The sequence below is a fragment of the Temnothorax americanus genome, unplaced genomic scaffold (assembly GCF_048541705.1).
Source record: "Temnothorax americanus isolate GAGA-0224 unplaced genomic scaffold, ASM4854170v1 Scaffold23, whole genome shotgun sequence".
NCBI classification, from domain to species: domain Eukaryota; kingdom Metazoa; phylum Arthropoda; class Insecta; order Hymenoptera; family Formicidae; genus Temnothorax; species Temnothorax americanus.
Genome location: NW_027509371.1, coordinates 2,238,480 through 2,262,402, shown reverse-complemented (window position 1 = coordinate 2,262,402; position 23,923 = coordinate 2,238,480). Strand labels below are relative to the sequence as shown.

Here is a 23,923-nt window from a genome sequence, read left to right as displayed (position 1 = left end):
TTAGTGTATTTTGATGTTTCTGTCGTTCGTAATGCGCGCATGGACGAACAGACCGCTCGGCGGCTACAGAAAATCACACCCCGATAAATTGACCCTCCATTGCTAAATACCTCCCTTTGACATTGTCGATCGGGGTAAGAGAGTTGTATGGGGACAGTACAGGGTGCCTCACATAAAGGTCCACGCGTGGTACAAGGGAGAGAATCGCGCCGCACCGTGAACAGTCCGTGTCCCGATCCTCGTGCCACGGGAGATCTATTGATCCTGTCCATCAGTTTTTCCAGTATTCATGATTATGTTGACAGATTAGCCTGGTTCGCCGTTATTGCAAAATCCATATATCGCGCGAAACACATTTGCCGCGTTTTATAATCAAAATTTTTTGTAGAAACTAAAGAGTTCTGTATATTTTCGAATAATTAAATATCGTTTGAAAAAAATAACTTTTTTTTTTCTAGAAACTCCATCATTGATACTTGACTCGCATTTTTACGAAATAAACTCGATATGTACTCGTGAGACTCTATGTTTCCTGTTTAGAGAAGGAAGATGATAAATAGTATAAATAGTCGGACGATTTAGGCGTCATCGTGACTGTTGTCCCCCCGAAACGGCGGGTACGTCAATGCAAGCCACGTGGGACGGGGTACATGCTGTTTTGTTACCAGCGTGCGACCCGCGCCACGTGCCTGAGATTAATGTGTTTTGATTTTTAGACTTCACATTATATCCGCCCGTAAGCCTTCGCTGCATTGTGCGCACTAAAGTCGCCCCGCCCGGTTCCGCACGGTGAAAATAGTGATACGCAAAGTGGCGGAGAGACCGCAGAACTTTTGCAAGCCACGCTGCAAACAGAGTATAGAGAGAATCGCTTTCTTTTGCATATTCAAATCCTTGCGAATCACGACTAACACTTATCTTCCGTTCATTTATTGCGCTATTACATCAGACAAGAAAATAGATACAGGATATATATTGTAATTTATAATGTAATTGAAAAACAATTAATGTGGCATTGATGAATCATTGTTAGTCCTCTTTCTCAGTTCCACAATTCATTTCTTATAGCGTTTAGCATGCGGATCAACGGTAATCCATGACGGAAGATTGGCGAGAAAAATCGCGAGATGCCGGCCGGTACATTCGGGCCGTTTCGGGTTTATCTCTAGTTTTTAACATTTCAATTTAATTGACGCCACTTGGAAGCGAGGGCCCGCGAGCCTCTAAAAGGGAGGAAAAGGGGGGAGGAAGAAGAGACGGGGGGCGGACGAGACGACCCGATTAATTCCTTTGTCGCCTATCCGCCGCTGAAATAACAAACCTCTTCGGCGGACGGGAGTCGAGAGGATACAAGGACGATAAAATTACGAGGGTCTACGCGGGATAAAAAAGCTGGAAAGTGGTAGAGGAGAAGGGGGTAGAGGGCTCGACGGGTTGGAAACCGGCGAGAAGAGGAGGTGGTTTGCAGTCCTCCGGCTCTCCCTTCATTTTCCGGCATCGCCCGTTGCCCGACGACGACGACGACGAAGACGACGACGACGACGGCAGCGGCGTCGGCGTCGGCAGCGGAGGGAGGAATAGCAATTAAAAGTATCTGGCACAATCTTCGTTAAACTTCTTCCTCGCTCCATCCTACCGGAGAGAAGGCATTATTAAAACGTGCCGTCGGCTGCAACCGCTACACACCCCCGTCGGCCGCGCGGCACCCGCCAACCCACGTTTTCAACTCTTTTGCATAGAAAATGCGGCCTCCTTGCCGAATCCGGACTTGTAAGTATCGCTCCGCGCTATTCCTGAATCTCGACGTTCTCTTTCAGAAACATCTGCGCTCATTGTTAGACCACTCGCGTCATCGTCGTCGTTGGACTCGAGCTATCTTTTAACTGATAGTAATTTATCGTTTATTAAACATTTGTTAAAATGTAATTGTTTAAAAATGAAAACAAAAACAAAAACGAAAAGATTAAAAATTAGAAAATTAGAATACGCGTTAGGTGAGATAATCTTTCGATCAAAGAGATATTAAAATAATATTATTGAAATGTAGAATAATTCGCATTAGATATTGCAAGAATTTGCTGATTTTATTTTCGTTCTATTCACACATTCTTAACGCAAATTAACAGATATTGCGGCCATACAATAATGCCTCGTCGAGGCGTTCACGAAAATCCCGATTTCGATCGAGAATTTTGAGAATGGTAATGCGGGAAGGAATGGCGCCGATGTAGGAGCGTTGGAGCCGAGATGTTCGAGAAAGGTAAGAAAGGGAGAAGTTCTCGAGGTCTCTCGAAGTAATCCTACTGCCGGTACGCGCGGAGGCCGGAGAATATAGGATGAAAATACGTGGAGTTAGGAAGGTCTTACTTGGCCCACCCCTTTTCCCAGTCTGGTCTCTCATACCCACCGCGGGCGATGCCGCCCCAAATAAGACAGAAGTCATCATATAATTCCACGACTAACACTGGCGCGCGTTAAGACCCGTGCTAGAGAAGCTTACCGAGTATCCTCGATTTTTTTTCTCGAGCCAGCCGAGGAAATTAGCACGCCGTTCTGCCTCTCGCGACGCGTTCAATATGCAAATAGCGCACGTAATCGGCACGTAACCCTTCCCGGAAGCTTACGGCCCTTTAATACGATCGAAATACGTCTAACACCCCTTTTTGTAAAATATTGGACGATTCATCGAAGACCTGCGATTCCCTTACAAATTATTAATATAATTTTTGAGATACGTATTTTAATTTTTAATTTATTATTTATATTTATATTCTGACGACGCGTAACTTAAATCTTTTTGTGTAAGTTTTATTATGTGTGTGTATATAACAAACTGAAATTATATAATAAATTTTTTTCGTACATGGAACTTTTACAATTGAGAACATGATGTCTCTGTAAGTTAATTGGATTGTATGTCTGATTTCTTGGAATTTGCTGAACAGAGAACTTTATACTGATGGCATTAAAACGGCAGAATTACTCAACATTACCATCGAAAGTATTATGTCACAGTTGTCGTGAATAGCTCTAAGAACTCTTATTGTTAGATGTACGAATTGCGATAGTAAGAACTGCCAAGATACCATCCAATTATCTCATGGAAAGTTACGTTAAAAAGCAAGAAATTTTGCTCAGCGTGAATTTAAAGAAACTTTCGCTCTATTCCGGAAATTTACAATTCTGAAATATTCCATTTCACATAATCAATTTTACAAAATTAATGTAATTTTTATTATTATCGATCATTACGAAGAATTTAATATTCGGAAAGTGCATTAAGAATCGAAAAAAGGAAAACATCCATTTAAATGCCGAAAACACGTTTCCAGCAAAAATGGGAACTTATATTTTTATCATCGTCCGCATATTGAACGCCAGAGACATACGGTGTCTCGTAAATTCGCCGGTATCGGGGCGAGTCGAAAAACTCGAATATCAGTAGAGGGCTCGGCTTCGACACTCGACTTCGACGAGGGGTTGAAAACGAACGGACGAGGAATGAGGAAGAATTCCGTCACGACCTCGTCCGCGCTTACTTTGTCCCGGCTTTGATTTCTTCTCTTCGGTGCTCCGCGAGAAAGAGAGGAAACAGAGGGTGTCGGGTAGAAACGGACAAGTGCAGCGAAAACGAGAGAAAAAGACGTATCGAGAGAGAGAGAGAGAGAGAGGCTTCGCTTACTTCGGTACCGGGAGAGTGAGCGATATTTACATGCGATTTGCATACTAGTTGATCTCTATTGCTTCCATCTCCAACGACCCGGCAGGGGTGGCGTATCCGCAACCCCTCCGTCAGGATTTGCCCTCTGCCTCTCTTCCTCTCGTTGCTGCGCCCGCGATTCCCGACGAGCCTCTTTCTCTCTCTCTCTCTCTCTCTCTCTCTCTCTCTCTCTCTCTCTCTCTCTCTCTCTCTCTCTCTCTCTCTCTCTCTCTCTCTCTGTCGCTATCTCTTTGCTTCACAACGAGTAGTAGTAGCTTTCGCACGTACAGATCGGCGACGAAGGCGAATAAGCGAAATCCTTAACACTGAAACGAATCCGCGCAACGGAGGATCTTCGGCGTTCTTCGAATCCTGCCGTCGTCGCCCCGTTATCGCCCGTCTTAATGAAGTGTTCTTCCCGACAAAGAACACCACGAAATCTTTAGTATCCCATTCTGCGCTTGTGCTCATCTCGAAAAAAGATTCTCAATTATAAGCAGCAAAAAATGTTGCAGCTAAGATTGTCTTCTTTATTTGTATTAACGTTAAATACCGATTTCATATTTTTTACGCGCACCTAAAAATATGTTACTATTATGTTTTCTTGAATAAGTTCGATATTTAATTAAAGCTCATTTTAATATAATACGTTAAACCTTGGAAAAAAAAACCTTTAAAAGTAAATGTATAATAATAACTTGAATAATTATATAGGTATATGGATCTCGTAAATGTTTCTTTGGAAATATTAATAAACGATTGCATTAACGACATATAGCAAAACAAAAATGATTGGCGAAAAGATTTTGAACGAGCGCCCAAAGTTTGATTACAAATTTTCCAGAGAAAACAAAGTTTTGACAAAGCGATGTAATCAGTTTGTATCAAATGTGTGCTGGCTAACTAGTCTGAGATCGTACATATGTTAAAAAGACCGAAAAGCGATGAAGATCTCCAGTTAGATGAACAGAGAAAAAGCTTCTCAATTTTCTCTTATCTCGAGGCTATACGACAAAGACGGAATTAACTAAAATAACGAAAACGGAGAGTAGAACAAGGCAAAATTACTAAATTACTTGTTTTATCTTACTTCTTTTACCGCAGAAAATCTTACGATCTCTTTGCGCGCGATTAACAATTATACAATGAAGAATTTTTAATGGGGAACGCACTGAAATATCCAATTAGATCATTTTAGATAATTTCTGATCAGAGATGTCGTTTTCTACAACGACGAGCGATAACAAGAGGGTGAGAGATGTGTGGGAGAAGAGAGCGAAAAAGTGAACGAGAACAAGATGGGAATCTTTTAAGAAAACCGGACGCTCTGTGGTCCATTTAAGAGCGTGGCGGGGCGATTGATATCTGGGTCTCGTGCCACGTGAGCGGCCGCCGAAGCGCAGCGTCTAATTAACTCCGTGACTGTGTGGCTGACCTGTGTGACCCGTGGGCTTGTTGCATGCCTCATGTGGCGCCTGTGTGCCCTAACACGCGAACGGACGCATCTACGTGCACACGTGTTGCATCGTTCGCACACGTAACGGATCGTTGGCCGCTTCATCGAGGATAGAGACATCATCGTGCCACCGATCCTACCCGTATCCCGGCCTTACATATAGTCCTTCGCGATCCCTAAGTAAGTGGAGAGGATTCCTTTAGCCAGTTTAGTTAATAACCCTAAAACTAATAGCGCAACGTATAGCCACCAAGCGTCCACAACTATTTTGACGAAAAAAGAATTTGAGGTTTAATCGTGAAAAGTTAGATAACAAGAAAAATCATTTACTGCTAAAATTGTATAAAGGTTTTTTTTAATTAGGATACTCTTTTAATGATGTAAATAACCTTATAAATTAAAAAAAAAATTTACTCTTAACAAAAGCACATGCCAATTATAAAAATCTGAATGAGGATTAATACGTAATGAATATGGAAAGTATCCTATGTATTATAATGCGGGCGTTTTAGTAATCGCCGTCGATTTATTGTCGCGTATCGCCGGTATATAGCGGTATCGCGGATCGCGACAAAAATGATTGACAATACAAATTCCAGGCCCTCCCCCACCCCCCACCCCCCCGAGCACGGCCGAGCGGTCGCATTTGCAACCGGTGTCGGGAAGACCGACGTGCCGTGCCGATACCCTCTCTGTGTGTTTCGTTAATTAAAACGAACGAGCGAGCGAGCTGGTTAATTTTATGCAGGTGGCGCGAATCAGACCGGCGTGCATGGCTTTCCCATTACCGGCGCGTTCGCCTCCCTCTCGCGCCGATTGGTCATCGGTGCCACAAAACGATCATATCCTGGTTCCGTGGCATCACGGTATTGTTAAATATCGTCGCTTTTTTCTCCTCCTTCGGAGCGCGGCGCGGATTTGATATGTGCCACAGCGTCCATTTAACGTCCCGATGTTTAATAAGCGGGCAGGCTCTGCTCTTCTCTCTGTCTTTCTTTCTCTCTCTCTCTCTCTCTCTCTCTCTCTCTCTCTCTCTCTCTCTCTCTCTCTCTCTCTCTTCCTCTCTCTCTTTTCCCCGATTTAATAAAATTCCGGAATATAAATTATCGCGTGTAAAGCAACGACCGGAATTTATCGTGCCGAATTACAACGTGCATGACGAATTATCGACATTATATCAACGTAAATAAATTTGCGAGTCAAAAGGAGCATACAAATTCATGTTTTGCGCTGCTGGACGCAAAATATATGTTTTACTCCCGTTTTTTATTATCCACGATATCGCGATGTCGCCATTATTATTACGAAAGTACGTTTTACTGATTTGTTTTGCTTAAGTTCGCGAAAAACGCCGTCGATTGTATCCGCTTAATGTGCCGCGGGAAAACAGTGATACACCATTTATTGCCGACAGCTCGGCGGAATTTAGAATAGGAACGGCGATGCCAGGATATACATCGCCGTATCATCATCTCCCTGACATTTTTATTAAGCATGCGGAAACAAAGAATCCCGTCGGCTAAATCTTCGTAATTTTAAATTCAACTTGTCCTCATATCTGAAATAGCCCACATTTTCATTCACGCCTATCCGCCCATGATTAGAGTACTCCCGGCAATAACAAAGAATGTATAATACGAGTTACGAATACTGAAAGTTCAACATTGTGTCATTGTACCATGTTGAAACGTACTTTTCAGATCATTTAGCGGCTGAGCAATAAATTTCTCGTTAGATACTAAAATAAAAAATTTACGAATTATTTTTCTAATCTCTATGCAATTCAAAGAGCTTATTTTAACGCAATTATTACGACGCAAAATTATCTTGCGAAATCAGAATAATGTATCTCCGATGCCTTCCAGCGATATCCGAGTAAAAATATTCACCGATGGCGGTTGTTCTCGAATCGAACGCATCGAAGCTACACCAAGCTGGCGCATTTTATTCGATTCTTTTTTTTTATTTTATTTTGTATTATTATTATTATTTTTTTTTTTTTAGAAAAATTGTTTTGCGCTAGAGAGAACGATTTCAAAATTCCAATCGGTCGTAGTGAGGAAACGCGACCGACTGGGCACCGGGAATATACGTGTGTATATGTGTGTATACATGTATGTGTGCAGGTATGGGGGATGATTTCAATGCGGAAAACAGGGTGTGGCGCGTGAGAGCTGGCTCACCTGAAACAACACAACGTTTTCAGATCGCTGATCCCATAAGCGTCTACGTTTGATCCCTGTGTTGTTTTGTCGAGCTCGCGCGCTCTCCCGCCCGTTTAATTCACGAAAAACTGTGTAGCAACGTTCTTCGATTTCTGAGAGGTAGCGTCGCGTGAGGTATCCAAACCGGTCGTGGCGCGTTTTGTATCGATATCTGGTTATAAAATATTTACAGACTGTAAGTATAATCCTCAAATACCTACGTCAATTTCTCTCCAATTTGTAAGTTTTTCGGTTTATAAGTTCGCTGTTATCTGACGCGTAAGATAATTATACTTTTAACTGAACACGACATGATTAAATTTTCCACGATAATTTGAAAACACTCGATTTACTCGAAACGTGACAGTCGTCGTTAAAAAAATTATTTCTAAAATCGTCACACGTTCCCCATTGCGTCGATGAAATAAAAAAGAAATTGATTGTTAGAAGGAGAAAAGGAACGTGACGTTGGACGAGCGACTCGTCAACTCGTGTACAATGGTGGAGATATATCGTGTCGTAATATGCAAAGCGGATCGGATGTACCCAGCGGGGGGTGAAAGCGGGAGCCAAGGGGTGATTAGCGGGACAAAAGCCGGCGCCGCTACAAGTGGAACCAAATTGGTAGAAAATTGATAATCAACCGCCAATATCAACCTCCATTGGGAGCCGGCGATCTTCGTACTTGAGAAGAGGGCAGAGGGGAAGCATTATGGAAGAAATATATATATTTGTGCAATAAAAATAATATATATTTATCGTATAAAGTGTCTATCAAGGAAACTGTGTAAAAAGAAATTCTTTTTATTTCTAAATAAATTCCATAGAAACAAAATATTCACCTAAATGAAAAATTTCATGTAATGTCTTTTTTTTATGCTCTACACGTACACACACATACACAGACGCGCATCTTTTGCAGATGTATAATTAATAAAAGTTGGAAAAAATTATGAGTACCTACGCATTAATAATTCGGGGTGACGTTTAAGATTGTCAAGAAGTATGCTCTTAGGTCGCTTGATTATTAATTAGCGGTCGCGAGTTGGAGTCTTGTGCGGGCGTGTTGTGAATTTTAAACGATTCGTCGCGCATCGAGTTATTTCAGGGAGACTTAACTGACCGCGCAACATCGTCTCAAGCAAGGGAAACGTTGAAACCAGCCACAATCCGAAGGAAGAGGGGAAAAAATTTGAAAGGAAAAATAAAAAGGGGTCGAATACGTCGCGCGTAAGAGGCACTTCGTCGAAAACGAACCGTGCGGCCGTTCTGGTGTGAATGGAACACGTGTACGGTGTCACATCTATCTGAAAAGTTCATCGTTACCGAGGACCCTCTCAAAGAGTTTTCTAGAATGCGAGCTAACTCGACGGGCACACGGCGCGTCGCGAGTGTGTAATCGAAAGAATCGTAGAGCACTTTTCTCATGCAAATACCCCGACCGACGCGGGACGTAGGGCGCGAGAAGACGGCGAACTTTTTCTTTGGTCCGCTTAAAACTCCGAACTTAGATCCTTTTAAATTTAAATGCTTTCCCCGCCGTCGCCATTCGTGGGCCCGCTTGCACGTTTTACCGTCTCGAGATGGCTCGTGAAGGTGAAGCAGATAGCTAGCGCGGTAAGAGAGATGAGGGATACGAACAGATCGACTGGCGTAAGTCAAGAAAAAGTAACAGTCTTTTTTGCACCCGATGAGTATCGCGAAGAACGGTGATTCGCCTAAAAATAAAGAGGTTAGGCTAACGTTCGCGTGCGTTTCATTTTTATATAATAATATTTATAAATTAGAAAACGCGTATATATTACTTAATAAAAATGTAATTTCAGAGTGTAATATCTGTATTAATACACAGAATGACTTAAAATTAAATTTAAATGTATAATATTATTATAAATTATACGCTTAATAATATTAATATTAAAAGCATGAAATATTAGTATTAATAACAATTTAAAGATCAAAGATATGTTATGTTTAATATAAACTTTGTAAAAAGATTGAAATTATCACAAGCAACAGATGAAAGAAGAATAAGAAAACGAGCGGCGCTGGTGCCAACGCGAGCGTAACACGTACGGACGGCGAGAAAGTGGAAGAGACGAGTTATTAAAATGTAAATATGAGGAATCGACAATCTGTAACGCATCTAGTCGCGTTAAGCGCGTGTGCGCTGCTGCGTGGATAAACGTGTCGCGAATGTACGCGAGAGTACGATGACGCACCCGCAAATGGGCTCGACAGAGGACTTAATCGAACGAATTTTTCTCACGCATAATTCCCCACATCGTAGCCGCCAATATTAACGTCCTTTAGGCGTCGCATACGCGGCCTACACGCATCGTAATTTCTCGTGATAGCTTCTTTATCGTACAATTTTATATAGAAATGTTGACTTTTCAGAAACTTTATTTTTTTCTATGCTTAAGAATTGCATTGTAGTATAAAATTTGATGTTGTTTTTTATTGCAATTAATATGATATCTATAATTTTTAAATAAAATAAAGGAGATTTAGATATTTTTATATTTTGCAATTCATTATATGTTACACAGTTCTGAAGTTCTGAAGTTATGTCAATGCTTTTAGAATTATTTTCATCTGACGTTAAATATATCAATTGACCATCCATTTCCCATATCCAGGATCAGCAGGATACTGCTAATCTGACAGTCTCCTGAAATGGCACAACTGCTGGAAATAAAAATTCCACGGCCTTCTGCTTCTGTTTTTTACAGCGACCGCCATAAATTCGTGCAACCGATTCCCGCCTTCCCCTCTCTCGGGAAGATTCTCTCTCGATCTTCCTCCGTCCCGTCTGTTCGCAGATTTATGGGCTTATAGATTCTTCTTTCTCTAAAAACCTCCCTGGAATTTCGCGGAGGTAGAGTTCCGCCCTGACCATCGGCTGTCCCGCCCCTGTTTACCTCTTTTTATTTCCTACGATTTTCTCCGCCATCATTCGCGATTCTTCACCGTATTTACTCCCGCCGCTAAACACGGCTACAAATTATACGCGAAAATAACCAAGGATTCGTCCGTTTTGAATTACCACACATTTTTCAATTCATTTTTTATTTAATCCTAAAACGTGCGTGTGGCATTCTACATATGACACTGATATTTTCTATCATTAAATGCTTCGCATCGCGCGATCAACCTGGCGTCTCTATACTCCCGTGTATTTGCATCGCACAAACCTTGATGCTCCGAACGCAATTACGTCCACTGGAATGGCGCATCTTTGACGAAGTCGAGAGCGAAAATCGTAATCCCGCGGGATGACAGCAACCGCAGCCGGTTCCTTTCCACGCTCGCCGAAATCTCATTCTTCGCCCCCTCGGCGGCGACATCCTCCGGCCCCTCCGAGCCCCCGTAGCAACGTGGCCAAAGGGTCCCTTTACTATCTCCTTCGCGCACCCACCCTCATCGCTCTCTCAGTCTCTCTCCCTTCTTTCGTTTCTCCGCGCCAGCGAGCGACCGCGATGGCTCATAAATATTCAATGGCCACGCGGCCAAGATAAACTAATTAAAACTTAGATCTCGGTAGTCACTTTAGATTTTTACTTACACAAGAAGCATTTCAGCGCGGCTGCTCGTCGCTTGGAAAAAACGTCTACACGGTCCCGTCCTTTCGAAGCCGCGAATCCGATTCGATTCCTTTCGTGAATGCGACTCAGAGGAGGGGTGGTTGGGCACGATGACAAGGCGAGGATGGGACGGACGAGGAGGCGGTTTGGCAAAAGGAGACGCAAAGAAAGCTTTACTCTGTACTTCTCATTAAGAAAACCACGCTCTTTCTTTCCTCTATCGTCGTTCAAGGGAGCGAGAGCCGCTTCTCAGTGCCCCCCCCCCTGAGCACTTTTTTTTCTCGCAAACGCGAAACCTTAACGGGTGTCGAAAGGGCGCGACAAAGGAGCGTAAAAGCCGCTGCTTCTGTTGCGAATTCACGCTTTGTGTCGTCGTAACACGTACCGCATGCAGATAGTTTCTCTCTCTTACAAACGACCGTGTACTTTCGCGCAATTTCAGATAATATTTCAACAGAAGGGAACTTCTCGGAAGAGAGAGAGAAAGAGAGAGAGATATGGTTAATTATTTACATACATACACACCCTATACACGTCAATACATTACTTTAGCACATTATCTTCTACTTACGAAAAATAATTTTTCACTTCCGATTGCCATCTGAACTCCAAACAATCTTCGGTCCCGCAATCTCTTTCTCCTGCTCGCTACTATTTTAATTCGTCGACCGTGTTTTTCGCGTAACCCTCCCTCCCCCCCCGAAATCTCTCCCTTCCGTGACTCTCGTCTGGCGCAACTTATTTTTTCCTCTTTTACCCTGAGCCAGGTTTACTTAAGATATTAAAGCGCTCACCCTCCCGCCAAAAAGCTTCTCTTCCGTTTCCCTTTCCACTTCGTCTTCTTCTTCTTTCTACCAAATAGTCACCCTTCTTCGTGGCATTCTTCCGTGAGAATTCGGAAGCCTCCGCGCTTAATTTGTAAGCAGATTTTTGCGCTAATCAACGGATTTAAGGAGCTCGGACCGTCTCGTAAGTAAAAGGGAAGACGAAGAGGGGCGGTGACACCGATGAAGACAGGGGACAAGAAAGTCATTTGAATTTATTTTAATTATCCTAACGAACGAGTCTCGAGCAAGCCTTAACGAATTATTTGCTCGAATATGATTGCGCAGAATTTCTAACGAAGGATCGACCGATCGTGGCTCCTCTTTATATAGGGTCCCTAATGTTCCTCCCGCCCCCCCCTCTTTTCTTCCCGTTCTTTCTTTCATCAATCATCGACAATGACTGTGTGATTCATAAACCGATTGTTCCGCGTCTCGATACAAAAGTTGGCCTAGATCAATATGATACAATATAAAATATTTAGACTATTGTTAATATGTAAAAACTCTGGCGAAATGCGATGAAATCTTTCCAAAATTGTAATTACACTTTTAGTATTATTTATATCATTTGCGTTATTTTCATCTCTTTTCAATAATTGTTGTCGTAAAAATATACCATGTATCAATTTGCATTTAATCAGAAATCTTGCTACAAAATAGTATATACAAATCAAAACGAAAGCACTGATCCAGGTCGCGTTTCTGCTTCCCCCTCGACATAGATAAAAACGTACATACTCGAAATAGGTTGTCGGTCGCTTTTACGAAAAGACTGCGTACGACGTATAGAAAACTGTGACGTATAATATGATAGATCGCAACGATTCTTTACGGGCCTCACCCATTGTGCTCTCTCCATTGCGATCGACTAGCGTGACCAGCGCGCGACAGGGTGACTCGGCCTTTTCTATGCTACAGAAAAATCCGAGGCCATAATCCGTCCGCGATGCACGAAGTGCAATACTAGCAACATAAAATACAACTTATCTCGCATTTAATCTTTAATTGAAACACCTCGTTTTATGTTACTTATTACCGTTATATACATTGCCGTACTTTCAAGCAGCAATTATTATCGAAATCGTGCATAAAACTTTGTATATATACTAATGCAGACATTAATATCACACGTATGTCTATACGTGCAATAATATTAATGCGATAATATTTAATGACCTGAGCTATTAAAGTAATTTTTTAAATAAATAAAAAAATCTAGAAAATCCCAAAAATTTACTTGAAAAAGAAGGGCAAAAAAATTTAGATGTTTGCGAAAGAATTTATATTCTTAAAAATGTTGAAGGTTTTACGATCGAAATTTCAACACGGTCCGCGGGGCCACTCGCTACTCGCCTGTGGGATTAATTTTCTACTGTTACATCTCATTAATGTCGAAGCAAGCTAAGACGGTCCAAAAAAGCAACGTCTGACGTAAATCCATCCATCCTACGCGGATATCGCATCGTTAGAGTTGTCTCGTGCCGTGATTCATCCGACGCGCGGGGCCTCGGATATAGCATCGGGCTCGCACACGCGGCCGATTTCAGCGTAAAACGTGCACGCTCCCAACGTCGTTCTCCAGTGTGTCTGACTGTGGGCGGAGTGGGTTGCACATTTGCAATGCAAACGATAACACGGCGTATCGCACGAAAACGTGCACACAGAGACGCAGCCGAACGGACGTCGGAAGAGAGAGAACGGAGCGGCGGAGTATCGAGGAAAGAGAATTGTCACCCTCTCTCGAGAGGATTCCGTGCGCGCGGACACGATCTCTCCGCTCTACCTCTCTTTCCCTCTTCTTCCTTTTTCTCGCATTGCAGCCTCTCCTCGCGCACTGCCGCCGCCGCGGATGGATCTGATTATCGGATGGACCACCTCGATGAAGTTATTCGCGATTTCCGTAATCTGTCCGGATTTGTCTCGGTTAAGAGATTTCACGGCTCGTTTTATCGGGATTATTTCGCGTGGTCGTGATGGCGCATATTGTATCGCGCCATTACCCGAAAGGGATGCCGTCGCGTTTTATTATTGCCGATTTACATATTTCTGTATCGTTGCGGTCCTCGAAAAATTCTCGCCTTTAATCGCCGTGATTTCGACATCCAAACGAGTACTTTAATATTAAGGTACACTTAGCTCTGTTCTAAGAAGAAGCTTTTCAGCTTCTTCAATCTTTATTGCACAAGAAAAAGTAAACAAAAAGTGGGCTCACGAGATGGCATATTATACTCTTGATTCTCGAATTTTTCCTTGCTACACACATTATTGGTTTACTAACATTTTTCTTTTTTTTTTCTCCCCCTAATATAAATGCGTAAAACCTACAAGCCCCATTTTCGCGCTCCGTTCTGTGTATATAGAATAAATTATTTTATTATCATCAAGATTTTATTTTCGCATTCCCTCACTCTCTGCAAGCAAGGGAACGATGCGTCCCTCTCCCCCCTCCGCCTCCCTCGTTTCTCAGACGCGCACGGAAACTTTGCGCTCCATCAATCAGCGGGCGAACAAAGTACAAACTTTTTTTCTGGCACATAGCACATTTCATTTACGCCGACCAGCGACGGTATCTTGCGATCTCTCTGCAAAACGGCGCTGCAGCCACGCGAGCTGAACCAAGCCGGCCCAGCTACGGACCTGGCGGGCAACCCCTTACGGCCCCGTCATCCCTCATAGCTACACTTACGCAACCCTCTTGCGCGATAGAGGCGAGCGGCAAAGTGGCAGCAACGTCGAGGTACCGAATACCGTTCCGTGGCACGCGGAACACGGAATATCCGTTTTAGAAATGAGCTTACTTTAAGGCCGCCCGACAACCCTCCTTCGCGTATACGTGTATACGTGGGATCCCTCCGCGCGATGGAGATCGGTAATTAATCATTTAGGGCGGTGGCCTCGCGAGGGGGTGGACGCTGCTGCCGAGGCTGAAATTGCGGCTAGGAAGGGCGCGAAACTTTTCGCGTGCGATTTTCAAACTCAAAAAAATTAAGCAAACTCGAATCTTCTAAATTTACTTTGAATTTACCAGTTTACTGGCAAAACTGAATAAACTAACCCTACATGTTGAATAAGATATAACTAAATCTAAACCCTTGTACACAACTAAATGAAAAAAAATATATATACATATACTTCTTGCAATATATACATCTTTCAATTTTAGATATATTATATATCCAATCTCGATCTCAATTCTAATTATAATTATATAAATTTATTGTAAAAAATGTGCCAATTTTTTCTTTTAAATATTATGTTAAAAATGGGATATAGATATATCACACAAGTGATTGATCAAATCTGGGCTAAACGTTCGGATCGAGTCCATTCCTATAGGAAGCGAGTAAAAGGCCAACCTAGCACCAGTGTGCATGAAGTAGGAAACGCCAAGTGGCTAGCGTTAAACTGAGATTGGCTTGAGCCACGCACAGGCGTATGCGGAATCAGAATTTTCTTAACGCTTTCGTGCCGATGTCGTGGTATCACGCATATGTGGAAAGTTTAGGTCCGTTTACGCGGAACTTACGTACACACGATACGCATGGCGCGGACGATCAAGGTTGTCGCGTATTGGTCATGATGGAAAACCTGCGACACATAAGTTGACAGCCGTATCGCACCTCGCGGGCAAACCAAGCTGACGTCCACATCCTTCGAAGGTGTGCCCGTAATTATAACGAAAGTTGGCATATATTCCTCTATCAGAATGTTGATAAGCTATGAATAAAACTTACTTTTTTTTATAATACAGAATATATTTTTGTTTCTCTTTTTTTAATTTTTTTTCGTAAAGGTAAAATAGAAGTCTTCTGAGAAGTTAAAAAGCAAATTAATTTCAGCAAACCCTCCCTCATTGTATGGATTCAACCATGAATATGTATATATTTATTCTGATATAAAAATAATAATTCAGAATATGTAATAAAGAGGTTTTTGTATTGTTAACAAAGAAATGTTCGAACATCAAGAATTTCAAAAATGAGCATAAATACGGCAAAACAAATTCTACGGGATCATATAATAAAGCATTCGAAATCTGCATATCGACATAGATTCCAACGTATGCGCGCTGCAGCAATGTGACCAACGCGATCTTGAGAGAAAAACGAGTACATATAAAGTGACGGTAATGTTTCTCCGAGCCCTTTCCTGCGTAATGGAAAGGTATACGTTCACGCTAAGTACCACGGCAGTGCAATGCATACGTACTGTACGTACGTAAACCGTGTATCCGACGTATGTTCCAGGTCGTTATCGCAATCTCGACCCCGTTTGATATAACAGTCACTGTGACGACTATCGTCTTCCGACACGCAAGGCCGCCGCGACCGCCGGGGTTTTGCAAACTCGCGAGGGGCCGCTATAAAATTGTTACAATGCGTGGAGTAACTATAATGGCGACGGTGATAACGCCGATCGGTAGGTAAGTAGGTATAATGGTAGAAACAGCCGTGTGCGCGATACACCGCACGGGCGGAGAAAGGAAAACGAAGAAGTAGTTATCTCGTCGTAATGTAATCCAGCCCTTCGCCGCTGCGACATTTACGCGTTGACGACGTTTCTCAAAAAATGGTTCTCGTTGCGCCGCGCCGCTGCGTGCTACGAACGGAAATATCAGTTACGAGTGCAATTAATTGAAAGCCGCGCGTGATGGGAATACATTATGCTTGAGTTAAGTGAAGAGATTCTTTAACAGATATCCTGGTATAATTGTGAGAATCAATCTTCCAGAAACGCAATATTCATCATGCGGCATTTATGATCGCTCCATATATGGCACGTAAAACACTTAACATCGATTACGTGCGTTACAACCTATATGTTAACTTGTTCTATATTGAAGTATGTTAATGATCTTTTTTTTGTGTGTAAAAAGAATATAAACGAAAATGAACGAATAACAATAAAATGCCTGAGTTGAAAATTACATTGCTAATTACTGACATTTGTGAAACTGATTTAACAAACTATTTATAAGTTGTGTAATTACAAATTACACGTTATAACTACAGAAGTGCACTGATTCGAAAATGTGCAATTTACCTATTTGCAATTAGATGGACCGAGATGCTCTCCCCGACTTATATTTAAATCATTTTCAACCTGTATTTGTAAAAGGTCTTATGCAAAACTGTCATTCTTTAAATTCCTACCACAAGAAGGGTCCCTAAATTGCTTCTTTTTATTATCTTAACTATATCTTTATCCCTCAAATCTCAGATAATTCGGTCTTTGATTATAATAAGTATCTTATTTTGCTCAGGCACGGGCCGATCGTGGAGCTCATAAATAAAGTTACTCAGCGGCAGACGGGCAGTAAATTAACGCGAAAATAGATCTAATTAGTTGCGGAGGAATCGGAAGGGTCGGCAGGGATGATATGGGGATGACGGTTAGACTTCCTGACGAAATTCATAAACGCGACCGCGACGATCCGGGACAGTTAGAAGGTCGCTAACGAGTGTTTCCTCGCGAAGACCCGATCCTTCGAATCCGGACGATGTCCCTGGGGCTGCCATTATCGTTGACTTGGTCGTCTCCGCCATTATCCACCGCGACTACAGTACCCCCTAGCTACATCCTCCCTCTGGTTCGCCCACCCTTCCGAATCACGGCCCTCCTCGTTAACCTCGAAACGATCGTTTCGAAGGCTCTCTCTCTCCCTCTAACCTTCCTAACGGAGCCCTTCTACCGGCTCTTGCGTTTTGCTCCACCCTCGCCCACTCTCCTCTCTGCAACGCACAAATACATTTAGTAACGTCAACGTTGGAGAATCCGAAAGAGGGTGGCCTCCCGAGAGTATCCTAATGAGCGCGAGCTTGTCTGATTTGTGTAAATACATGCGACTATCAGTTTCCTTAGGAAAAAATAACAATATCGCTACATTCTATTGTACTTCAATGAGCATAATTTTTTCAAGGTAAACTGTGATCTATTTAAATATAATAAAATTTGAAATCAAATGAAAAAAATAAGCTCATAAACTTTCAATGAGATAACCTTTTTAGCTTGTTATCGTTTGGATATATTATTTCTTGCGTATAAAGTCGTGGATCTTCAAGTACAAGATCTTCCGTGCGCAATTCTTTCGAAGGATCCTCTCCTTTTCCGGTGTACTCGCGCAAACAAAATAGCCGAGTATTTTTTTCGAATGTATTTTCTTTTTTGAACGCAAACTCGCATGCGGTATTCCGTGGCACGCAAACCGATCAAGTTTGCCTGCCGCGAAAACAAGCCGCTCTTGTTTTCGCGCGATGATCAGTCCACCGTGAATCGCCTCCATCTCCCACATCTCTCCCTGTTTTTGCGCGCAGAGAAACAACAGTTTCGACGTTCTCTCAACGATAACAAAGGAACGATGAACGGGCCGGATTCGTTCATTTCACCGAGTCGTGAAAAAATATACTTTCGCCGACGACGAGAGCGACGCGAAATATCTGAGGCGTGCGAAACGCGGTTTACATCAGAGTTCCATGTTTTCCCGGAAGGGACACGGTCGCGAAGTCACAAAAATTGTGATCGGGCAGCTTCGAGTCCCATTGATTCGCGTAAAATGTTAGTTTACCCCACTTAACCAGGGCACGTTTTGTTTCTTTTAAAAATGCTCACGAAATATAACGTCGATCATCACATATGCATGGAGAAATTAAAGATCCACAACTCGTGTTGCAATCGCATACTTTTTTTCTTTCCACGAAAACAGACGACGAAAAATTGGCATGATGATTTCTCCACGTTCTACATATCCTCCAATACTACGAATATGCGATTCGATAAATTTTGAAAATTCTAGAGATCAAAATTTTTAAAATTTTCTTGCAGATATCAATTTTTACTTCAGATTTAAATTTAACTATAAAATAATTTTATACTTCTCTTACTTTCTTCAGTCATAAAAACATATTCATGATTTTGGCATATATATATAAGAGGGATGATATCACGTACGCGATATTAAAACTGTGGCGTTTGATGGGAACGCATTGATTGCGGCGAGCGGCGATTAAACGCTGATTAGGACTAATTATCGAGCGGCGCGCATTTACAGAATCCGCCGTTTATAATTCCCCTCGGGAAGGAGGAGACTTCCCAGCATACGATTCGCCTCCAGGTTTCCACGTGCGGACGCGCACGTAGACACGCACTGGAAAGTCCGCGCATTCGGTAAACGCACGCCGTACGTTGAACTCGCTCTCGTCGTATCTGCCGACGACGAAGGGGGCAAAAACCCCGAAGAGCCTATATCACGGCAGAAAAAAGTTTCTCGGCAACCTTCTAACTATAAACCTCTGATTAAAAATGGAACGCGCGGGAAAAGGGACCGGGGGCAGCATCGAGGAGGAGCGGCAGATGCCACGCTAACTGATTATTGTTCAACACCAGGGGATTGCATATCTCACCACGTCGCGTTATTGCACGTTTGCACCGTCTAATAGGATAGACTGCTTTCTTCCGAAACGCACGTTTTCCTACGATTTATCAGAAATTTCGCACGGCCGTGCGCGGACAACGTGGCGCCTCCTCGTAACTAACTACTGCCAATTAATTATCCAATTAACTTCCAAGTAACGGTAATGTTGTTTGTCCTGGCACGAAACGCAGGTAAACGCGATGCACTGTAGTACCGCACGGAAAAAAAGAAGTCACGATTTTATATGCTTCGTTTAATGAAGGAGAGAAATGGGATCAGAACAGTTTTTAATGTTACAATAGTTAATTATTTTATTCGCAATTAAAAGAGCCTAGATTCTGTCTAATCTCACGTAAATAAATAATCTTTCGTGTACTTTTTTTATTTCGGCGCCGCGGGTAGCTAAAGATTAAAGTGCCACGTATGGAGTATCGAAGTTTCTTTCCACCTACGTCTCTTTCGTATTACGTGCTATGAAATTTAAGAAACTTGAAAAAAATTATAAGAAATAAATTTCGCGCTCAGAGATTATCGCAAATAATCACGAGTCGTATTATTCGAAATTGCAATTGTCGGGACACAATTGTCGTCCTCCACATAAGTCGATTTCGTCGCGATCTCGATTCCACCTCCATTCACTTCAAATCAAAGTTCCGCGCATCTTTTGCATCATCCCCGAGGAAAACCGAGAACTTTTCACAAAAGTTGGCGTGATACAACTTCGAGAGATGCACCCTCTGAGCTCGATCGCGTACAACACGTCGTCGTTGGCAGGACGGTCGCGGCAGAAGAAGTGGAAGAGGAAAAGGAAGAAGAAGTAGCGGGGCGGAGACGGAACTCCGTCGTAAATCACCGGCAGTACGAAATAACTGGCAAAAGCGCGATAAATCAGGGATCCCCGGGCACCGAATTAGGAAATTGCCTGCTTAAAAACCGCAATGACGTTAATCCCAGCGTGCCGGCGAGTGAGCGAGCGAGCCAGAGCGAGCGAGCTGCCGTTCGACGCGCGTATATATCGGCAATCCGGAAAATAAAACTGATTCGGCCAAGGAGCGATTCCTGGGTGGAATAATGCGGAATAAAATCAACGTAACTCAATCGCGCTTGTCTTTCGAGATCAGCCTCTCCGTCTTCGCCGCTGATAAATGTTCGATATACACCACGGACTACCTGTATACGGAAGTAGCTCGTTTTTCTAATTTGCCGCGTCTGTGCCGCGGGTATATTAGGATAAAGCGTTGTTTGGGAGAAGAACGTAAAGCACGGTGATATTCGATTCGACCTACGGTCTCACGAAGACGAAATCACGCCAGTTCTCATGCCGCGGCGGCGCGGCGAGATCCCAAGAGGAGATAATTGATATTTAGACAAGCAATTACGCCGGATATTTTATCCCGTACCTCTCATTTCAAATCGTGAAATTTTGTTAAAAGATACGATAAGTTTCTTTTGATAATTTTATCTATCTCATTTGTTTAACGCTCCTTATTTGTTAAACTTAATAAAAGTAAATTAAATCATGGAAACTAAATCTTTTATAAAGACATTTGTACACGTTCACTAATGATCCTAGCGGCCGCCGGTTTCGAGAATTCGAAACGCATAATGCGTATAGCTGATAGACATCTACGACGGACTGTGACATTCAATATTGTCAGATTTTCGACGGGATACCTGACAATTGACCGGAATTAATGGCTATAACCCCGGTGCGCGAGCCGATCGCCAGCCGGTCCAACTTCCCTTCCGGAACATGAAACGGCGCGTTAATGAGTTTTGCCCCGCGGCAGTGGGCCTAAACACACATAAGCGAGCCGTGCCGACGCGATGAGCGGTAAGCATAAGCGATCGGCAAGCGACATTATACGACGCGGTAATCGATTACGACGCAATCGACTGCCGGCGCAAACGCGAGTCGGCGGGCCGCGGCGGGCCGGACCTGACGAACACGAATGGACAGACGTTCCGCTTCGGCGCATTAATCAAGTTATTAATTATGTAGTCTTCATGCTAATTGAGCCTGTAATCTGCTCGCGTTGCCGTAAAATATCCACGTCGATTTACGTATGGGGCCGAATGCGACAACAATACGTTATCGTTATTATCGTCCTACCGTGACGTGCGCGTTCCGTTTCCGCCTTGAAATTACACAACGACTTGAACTCTACTTTCTACTAGAAGATGGAAAACGAGATTTAATGAGAAATGCCGCGATATTGTGATTTTTGATTTTTTAAATAAAATGTCAGAATTATATTTGACACTTGATTCCTATTTATATTCTTCATCTTTCTATACTTTTATCTTTTTTATATCAACCAATATAAGTTTGCTAGACCGGTTTGCTATTCAATTAACATAAAAAATGCTGATATATTACATTACTGACGGGTCTTTTTCAAAACTTTTACAGAATGCTTCGCATTTAACTATTAAACGTGAACGGTTAAATTTCTGTTGCAGGAGATAGCGACCAGGAAATGGAGAAAAGCCGGAAAGGCGATAATCAGCAGGCAACCGCACAAGGATAATTCTTAACTTCGAGAAACGAATTTATTCTTCGCGCAACTTCTGTTCCACGATCGAGTTTAGTAAATTATCTTGCGCTTCGCTCGAACAATAAATAAATATTCCAACTCACTGAGGGTTCTTATCTTCCAGCAAAAACCCCACGATCTTTAGGCAATAACCGCGGCGAACTCGCTAATCCGCCGATCAAATTAATCGGAATACGCACTTCCACGCGCTGATAAAAAAATGCCGCCAAAAACATGTCAGCTTTAGAACATTAATCAAGAACGGCATAAAAAGATAATATTAACGCTTAGTCGGCCGACAGTGGCCAACATCAAAGGATCTCCCCTTTCTTCCTCGTTTGCAGTGGCGTACTTAGAATATTTAGATTCTTGTGGAAACTCCATTTTATCCTTGTTAACGTCAAACATAGTAATTTCAGATTTCTATATTCTAAGGTATTATTTACTAAAGAATTAAAATTAAAGTCTAATGTTATAGTCTAATATTATTTTATATAACGCCAAAAGAACAGATTCCTGGTAAAATCCTTGAAAATAAATATGTCTTTGCACAGTGCATATCAAAATAATTTGAACTAACGGTTATTAATATACAAATAAGATCCTGATTTAATGACTCCATTCTTTTGCATACTTTCTATACCTAATTTCTTTTTTCTATGCCGAAAAAGACTCGTTGCTAAGTTGCTTATTCTTGTTCGTCACTATTTTTATTTCGCCGTATAGCTACGGGCCTGATCGGCTCGCTACCCTTCGCCAACGTGATCGTTTTAGAATCCTCGGCGGCACCTGCCGTGCAACCTGGGGCAGCGCGCTTCGCACGTAAGTATATATACGAGTAAGTATACACTTATAGTCCTCGTGTGCAGGCTGCGTGCCGCGCGGAGAGGCCGCGCGGCTACGGTTATTACACGCGTCACGCGGCATTCCGTATACGGTCACGCACCCTCCCTCCTCCCACCCTCCTACGGAACCCCCCGAAGGAGGGACCCTTATCGTCATCCTCTATCTTGTCAGCCATACGCAACCCCATTAAACCACTTGCGATGTGCCTTACACGACTCAAAGGCCGTTGTCGTTCGTTCCATAGAAACAAGACCTCTGTACACGAAAGCCAAACTATGTCTACTATACTTTACCATTTCTAATTCTCTAGTAGTCTACTTCGTGCGCGATTCGAGCTGAAAAGTGCAAAAGGACACCGATTCACCGACTATAAAATTTCAGATGTTGAAATATCCTCGTAGAAATCTGACCCGATGTAAAATGTCACCAAAGTAATTTTTAAATAAATAACATCTCTTTTACATGTAGACAATAATTTTTTTCATAAATGTAGATAAGTTCGAATGAAACGAATACAAGCGATATGAATAATTCACAGAAAGCTATGATAGTACTATAAAAAATATTTACAGACAGAGGAGTGTTTAGCGAAGATCGAACAAAACATTGCTATTTATGCTATGAAAAAAAATAACCGCGCACCTCTCCGTAAAATAGCTTTCCCTCTCTATATAGCGCTCCTCTCTTACGCACGGGTGAAAAAATTAAGATTGGCACCTGCGTCACCTCGCACACAACTTTGGCAAGATAGAAATCGAGTAAAACTTTTTTTCATACCGTTCTTACCAAACGAACTTTGCCCGTTGCTTATGAAACCTGCATAATTTCAGAACAATTGTTCGATGAAAAAGTATTTTACTTCGTGTTTTCAGTGCTCAATTTAGAATTGGTTCCAAATCTCGTCCTAATCAAATTCTTAATCGCTTTCTTTCCTCTTTTAAGTTTCTTTCGAATTTAAGGGAATAGATGTGTCTTAAAATTGAATAGAAAAATATGTCAAATATTTTAATATATAATTATATATAGCATTTTCTTTTCTTAATTATAAATTCTTCAAAGAGTCGCAAATTTAATATGATAATCTAACGCGATTGGAAAAGATTTCCATGAGCTCTCTCTTTTTCTCTGTTTACGATGAATTTTTTTCATAATCTTACGATTTTACGGCCTTTTCCTACTTCGGTGGAATTTTTGCACAAAATACGTCGATCCAAGTACGTTTTCATTATGTCAGTAGCCAGAGTCACAACCGAAACGTGTCGAAGAACCGCAATATCCCCCGAATACCATCTCTCTAAGATCTTCTTGCCCCGAATAAACTCGTTCGATTATAGGATTCCCGCGAGTTACCGCAC

General features: G+C 42.3%; 1 long non-coding RNA gene across 1 annotated transcript in view; it reads left to right on the top strand.

Moving 5' to 3' along the window:
- Positions 1-22,101, top strand: part of LOC143898410 (uncharacterized) — a 124,482-nt gene extending 102,381 nt beyond the window's left edge. Inside the window, exon 3 of the long non-coding RNA XR_013257197.1 lies at positions 21,649-22,101. This is a non-coding gene — a long non-coding RNA (uncharacterized LOC143898410). The remainder of the gene's footprint in view (positions 1-21,648) is intronic.
- The last annotated feature ends 1,822 nt before the right edge of the window (positions 22,102-23,923 follow it).